Source organism: Ovis aries, chromosome 10, assembly GCF_016772045.2.
Source record: "Ovis aries strain OAR_USU_Benz2616 breed Rambouillet chromosome 10, ARS-UI_Ramb_v3.0, whole genome shotgun sequence".
Taxonomy (NCBI): domain Eukaryota; kingdom Metazoa; phylum Chordata; class Mammalia; order Artiodactyla; family Bovidae; genus Ovis; species Ovis aries.
In genome coordinates this window covers 83,911,594-83,917,593 of record NC_056063.1, presented here as the reverse complement: position 1 = coordinate 83,917,593, position 6,000 = coordinate 83,911,594, and the positions used below count along the sequence as shown (strand labels likewise).

Below are 6,000 nucleotides of genomic sequence, written 5' to 3'. Positions count from 1 at the left end.
CGTTCTAGAGATGGGAGTAGTTGCTACTTCCCTCATCACAGCGGTACATACGCGGAGAAGCATGTGAGGTTTTCTGGCTCTTTTCTGCTTTGCGTTGACCTGTAATACTAAGTGCAGAATGAAGTAAGCCAGAAAGAGAAAAACAAATATTGTACATTAGCGCATATATTTGGAATCTAGAAAAATGGTAAAGATGAGCCCACACCACGGAGCGGGAATGGAGACCTAGATGCCCCGGATGAGTGACGCAGTGGGGAGGGGGAGGGTGGGGCGGGTCAGGAAGGCAGCGCTGCCTAAGCGTGAGTTTTCCTAAATGAAGCGAGCTTTGTCCAGTTAAGTTTGCACTTCTTGTAAAACTGTCTAATCGGCAGGCTGTCCATCAGCTCTGGTAACACAGGACCCCTGACCCCTAAATGAACAGCATTTGCATCATTTTGTTTTCTCACCATTTCAGTTCTTCGACCAAAGTCAAGACTGAAAGGGAGAAGATGTTTCCTTAGTGGAAGGCAAAGGGGGTCATTTTAAGTAAGTACAGCTATGTAATGAGGTCGTGGATCAGGACCTGAAACCTTATCTGCTAATCTTTCCTTCCATTTTGTTTGCAAGGAAGAGAATGGCTGTCATTACCTGACGGATGTTTACTGTTGCGTCGAGGGTTCAGCTGGAAAGCCTTATTGTGACTTTGGGGTAGTTTCAGTCCACAGAAATGTGCGTGTGAGGAACGGGAAGCAGAACTCAGCTGCCTTGGTTTCCGGCGGGTTTCCAGCTGATGTAGGGGGAGCTCCCTGAAACCAGTGCAGCCGGTGCCCAGGGACCCGGAAAAGGGGACACTCCGCGCCTGCCCCTCCCTGCCCCGCACGGGGCCCCCCGCAGCCGGCGCCCAGCGCCCCTCCTGCCACAGCCTCGCTCCTACTGGCCTGGCCGCAAACAGGACCCTGGCGCCTCGGAGTCCACTTGGCGGTCCTCTCTGTGAAGCTGCCGCTAACACTGAACTAGGGCATCCTGAACCTTTGCTTCCGGGGAAGCGCAGCACTGGGAAGGTCCCGCGACCGCTGGGCGCCGCATTCCCACCAGCTGACGATAGAGAGCCCTGCCTTGGAGGGAAGAAGTTTGTTTCACGTGTCCTACAAAAGGTTTTGATAGCAGAGAAATACGGATAAAGCTGGACGTGAAGGATACGAGGGGCATCTGAGGAGATGATAGTGAGACGGAGCAGCACCTTGTGGGGCTCCTGGGCACAAAAGACTTCTGTGTCCCCCGTTTCTTGATTACAGGAAATAGGGTTCATTCAGCCTCCACGACCTTCTCTGAGTTCCAACAGGCAGGTTCAAACAGCTGCCAATCAGGGAAGGGAGGGGGTGCAGAAACCAGGAAAGAGCAGTCAAGAAACAGTAGGGCCGGCTTGGAGCCAGGCCCTGGTTCCCGTCAAGGGTCACACAGGATGGTATCTTTGAGCTTTCTGCAGATACAGAAACCCCCACTACATAGGAGAAGTTAGTTGCTTTCTGCCCACTAACACGGAGGCCCCGGACGGCTTGGAACCAGAAAGTTGATGATGTTGACTCCGCTTCCCTCACCGCCACGCCATTAGAAGAGTGTCCACGAGCTGCTCATGCCCTCTGTGAACCAATACCATACAATTCTTCACTACCCTGTCCAGATGGGGTCAGAGTTTTGAAGGCATTAGCCCCCTGGGGCAAACCCCTTTGCCTGGCAAAGCCATAAAGCTATTCTTTTCTAGTTCAGAGTTCAGCGATTAATTCTGTCCTGGGTACAGAGGTCAGACTCAGCATCAAGAGCGTGGCGTTGCCTTAACTGAGAGGACGTCTCCACTTGCTCCCATGGCCCAGCTTATGGTGCTGTCGTTGGGACAATGACAGCTGAGTGGGAAACGGGATTGAGGTACAAGCATCAGGCAAGAAGGGGCTTTCCCGGTGACTTGGTGGTAAAGAATCCACCTGCAAGGCAGGAGCCACAGGAGATGCGGGTTCCATCCCTGGGTCGGGAAGACCTCCTGGAGGAAGAGATGGCAAGCCACTCCAGTGTTCCTGCCTGGGGAATCCCATGGACAGAGGAGCCTGGTGGGCTACAGTCCGTGGGGTCACAAAGAGTCGGACACGACTGAGAGAGTAAACAACAGCCTGGCAATGAGGAAAGATGCAGGGAGAAGGGGGTGATTTATAAGCCCTTAGAGCATCTTCCTATGCGTTCCATAGCTGGCTCCCCCGGCTCTTCCAGACAGACCTGTGATGTCTGCATTATGACAGCTCTCTGCCTTTGTCCCTTGCACTTTTGTAACGTGCGAAGAGAGAGATTAATTGTATGGTGAAACTCTTCCACAATTTGCTGAACCTCTGCATTCCTGACATTAATCTTTCCCCAAGTGCCCTATGATTAACTTGAAAAATCAACCAGGCACAAGCATAGACTAGATTCATGTAAATGGAAACACATAAATAGCGAGAAGGATAGAGAAGGGGCAAGGCTGTCTGGCTGCCGGAGAATCTGTAGCGAGATGATACATGAAGCTTTTTTGCAGACTGCTTCATCCGTGGAACGTGTCGGTTATCCGTCAGCCGGAGCTCAGGAGTTAGAATCGCTTCTTCTGGGCAGGGGCCTGGTAAGAGCACAGACCACGGCTCCGCTTGCAAGCTGCTTTCGAGTCATAAAATGAAAATAACATTTCTGTCTTGATCTTTAACAGAAAATCTCTCTTCCTTTTTGTTTGTGGAGTTCAGCAATCGGGTGCCTTTACCTGGATTTTCCTCTCTGTGAAGAGAAACTAAGCACAGGGCATCCGTTTGGAGATTTTCTAGACAATGTTCCTGCGCGTGTACACCAGAGGTGTTCTCGTGACGCCAGCTTGGATTAGCCTCACGCAGTCGGCTAGATGGCTCTATTGATCTATTCACTTTGTAAGTTCTGAACCTCCTTTTCCTGATCAGACTCTTCCATGCACGAATTTGTTCTTATGTAAATAGAGCTCTTGGTTTGTGCTCACAGAATGATGAGGATGAGCTGGATGGAAAAATGGAGCCTGTCTGCAGGGAGATAAACACGGCACTCGGGTGAATCCAGTAGGGGTGGATTTTACCCCAGAGGCAGCCCCGGGCGCCCACAGTCTGTGAGACCTGAGCTGGCCTTCTCTTTTCAGCTGCAAACAGTGATCTGAGTCATTCGCTAGTTTCACGTCAAAGGCTGGCAGTTTGAGAATGAGAAGTATGCACCATTGTTTCACCGACCACTTTGCAATTGCTAACCCTTGGGAGCCTACCCTGACTACAGCCCCAGCACACTAACCCGTCGTCCCCCAGCCACCTGATGGGCTTCCCTGATGGCTCGGATGGTGAAGAATCTGCCTGCAATGCAGAAGATCTGGGTTCAATCCCTGGGCTGGGAAGATCCACTGGAGGAGATCAAGGCCACCCACTCCAGTATTCTGGCCTGGAGAATCCTGTGAACAGAGGAGCCTGGTGGGCTGCGGTCCACGGGGTTGCACAGCATCAGACACGACTGAGCGGCTAAGCGCGGCGCAGCACAGGCCCCTGACAGAGGCAAAGCGACCAGGACATAATTAAAATGCAGTTAGTCCAGCGGACAGACACAAGGAGGGATCCTCAACAAGGGGAATGAGGGAATATGCTCAGGCTGTTTCCAGAGCTCAGTTGAAACTTAAATACATAAGTCATATCAAATCTGTAATGTTTGTGCTTGAAGCAAAAATTAAAGTGGAATTTAGAATGGAAAGCGGCTCCCGCTGATTATATTTTTTCCTTCGTATATAGAAAGTGATTATATGACCGAGAAAGCTAAACCTTAGCAAAGGCTTAGATTTAAGTGAAAATGCATGTAGGTTTATTTTCAATTATTCTTTCAATTAATGTTTATGGAGAGCTTCTGGGGTGCCTATCTCAGTATTCGGCAAACAGTCATGAAGCTTATAATGTCGAGAGCCTAAGACAAATACTTGGATGACAGTTAACGTGGTTACATTAAACAGGTCACACGCAGAATTTCCCGGGCCTAGCACTCTTGTCTCTCATGCCCATATCTGTTCCTGGGAAGAACAAGAAAATAATTAGAGATTTCATGATTACGCACTTGTTAGGACTTTGATTACTAAATTAATAATTTATTTTTGCAGGCTAGATGTTCAGCTTAAAGTCACACATGAGTTTATATATTCAAGGGGAGTGCTTTTGAAATGTAGATACTTGCGGGGGTACAATATCAGGGAGCCAGATTGGACTAAACTTTGGTAGAAACATCACTAACCCACACAAATCATGTCCTTAAACTAAAGGTAGTGATTAACACTTCCATGTCACGCTGTGCTGTCCTGAGTAGTGTCTGACTCTGTGACCCCATCGACTGTAACCCACCAGGCTCCTCTCTCCATGAAACTTCCCAGGCAAGAATACAGGAGTGGGCTGCCTTTTCCTTCTCCAGGGGGGATCTTCCAGACCCAGGGATCGAACCTATGTCTCCTGCGTCTCCTGCATGGGCAGGCAGATTCTTTACCTCTAGCGCCACCTGGGAAAGTGTTAGTTGCTTGGTCATGTCTGACTTTTTGTGACCCCATGGACTGTAGCCAGCCAGGCTCCTTGGTCCATGGAATTCTCCAGGCAAGTGTACTGGAGTAGGCAGCCATTCCCTTCTCCAGGGATCTTTCCGACCCAGGGATGAAACCTTGGTGTCTCACGTGGCAGGCAGGTTCTTTACCGTCTGAGCCACCAGGGAAGCCCAGGGCCACCTGGGAAGCATTTGTTAAATTTACTAAATACTTATGTAGCACTTAGTAAATGCAAGGGATTGTTCTCAATTCAGTTCAGTTCAGTCGCTCAGTCGTGTCCGACTCTTTGTGACCCCGTGAATCGCAGCACGCCAGGCCTCCCTGTCTATCACCAACTCCCAGAGTTCACCCAAACCCATGTGCATCGAGTCGGTGATGCCATCCAGCCATCTCATCCTCTGTCGTCCCCTTCTCCTCCTGCCCCCAATCCCTCCCAGCATCAGGGTCTTTTCCAATGAGTCAACTCTTTGCATAAGGTGGCTGAAGTATTGGAGTTTCAGCCTCAGCATTAGTCCTTCCAATGAACACCCAGGGCTGGTCTCCTTTAGGATGGACTGGTTGGATCTCCTTGTGGTCCAAGGGACTCTCAGGAGTCTTCTCCAACACCACAGTTCAAAAGCATCAATTCTTTGGTGCTCAGCTTTCTTCACAGTCCAGCTCTCACATCCATACATGACCACAGGAAAAACCATAGCCTTGACTAGACGGACCTTTGTTGGTAAAGTAATGTCTCTTACGCACACACAATTCATTTATTTCTCTGAAGGAAAGTTATGAAGGGGATGGACATCATCTGTGTAAATAAATAAATGAAGGATAACAGAACCTGTCTCCTGAAAATATGCTTCTTTGAGCTAAAAGAACTTGAAAAACAGCAGGTGCCACAAGGGTGCCCCATTTCCCCCTCCTTCCTGAAGCCAGGAGATGAAAGTGCCACATGGAAGGTGTCCTCCTTGTACCAGGAGGGGAGACATACTCTTCTGCCCAGGGTTGGGAATGGAGGCAGAGAAATCTGCGCAAACAGATCTTGCTAGAGTAAGTCTAATCTTTCCTTTGGTCCCCGCGTGTTTCGTCACTTTTCCTCAAGGGTCTCTCTCGTTCAAGCTGGTGTGTGGGCAATGAGGCTTTGTCCCTTCTTTGGGTCTTCATTTGTTCTGTGGGGCTCTCACAGACATGAACAAATTCTCGTGCTTTTCCCCTGCTAATCTGTCTTCCATCACTGTATTCTCGTGCCCAGCCGGAAGACAGTTCGCCTCCGCTCCCCTGACACCCTCGGTGGCGCAGCCCAGCGGAAGTGCTCACAGCGTTCTTCATCTTGCAGGGGACTTAGCGGATGGTGGCGACCAGCAGTCACACACCCACCAGATACCAGTTTATGGCAGACCGTGGAGATGCAAAGATGGTCAAGACCCAACCCTTGGCCTGCA

The 6,000-nt window shown here is 50.0% G+C and overlaps 1 long non-coding RNA gene across 1 annotated transcript; it reads left to right on the top strand.

The window, feature by feature from the left end:
- Positions 1–298: 298 nt before the first annotated feature.
- Positions 299–3,747, top strand: LOC132657273 (uncharacterized). Its single transcript, XR_009595162.1, has 2 exons — positions 299–2,915; positions 3,004–3,747. It is a non-coding gene; the product is annotated as an uncharacterized LOC132657273 (long non-coding RNA).
- Positions 3,748–6,000: the final 2,253 nt, after the last annotated feature.